Consider the following 694-nt stretch of genomic DNA (forward strand, 5'->3'; position numbering starts at 1 on the left):
TTACCATTTAATCAGAGTATTTCTGCACCATGCTATGTCTGACCAAAGCTATGGTCTAGTACATAAAGAAGCAGCCAAAGATCAACTTTTTGACCTAATCGCAATAGTTTAACCCTACATAATTTTGAGTGTGTTCCTGTACAGTTGCCTACAAATTTCTGGCTTACAGGGTTACTATGAACCAAAAGGGAAGGAACAATGATTATTTTTATTTATTTTTTTTTTTTTAAGAACACTGCTTACTTCAGGTGAGAGGCAGGAACAAGAGGATGAGTCACTGCCATCCACAGCTGCTAAGGGGAACAGAGCAAAACCTCCCAGGCAGCACAGGGCTCACCAAAGCAGCAGGAAAGGCAACGGGCGCTGCCAAAAACGCTCAGCCACACAGGACATCAAGTTCTCACCTGACAAACATCCCCCTCCACAGATTTCCTCAGGCAGCAAGCACACAGACAATGCTTTCATCTCCATGCACAAGTGATCTGGTGACAGATTCATCATTCAAACACATTGGATCATTGGGATCTTTTTTTAACCTACACATTTTTTTCTTAGCAGGTATTTTTTTAGGACTAACACAGAAGGGTAAATTATTTAAAAGACAAAATTTCTTTTCAATATAAAAATTTGAGCTATAGCATTCATAACATGCAATTTCTTATTAGTTTTTTGTCCACTTGAATTTTAGACAGGA

The sequence above is a fragment of the Antrostomus carolinensis genome, unplaced genomic scaffold (assembly GCF_000700745.2).
Source record: "Antrostomus carolinensis isolate BGI_N321 unplaced genomic scaffold, ASM70074v2 scaffold9062, whole genome shotgun sequence".
Classification (NCBI taxonomy): domain Eukaryota; kingdom Metazoa; phylum Chordata; class Aves; order Caprimulgiformes; family Caprimulgidae; genus Antrostomus; species Antrostomus carolinensis.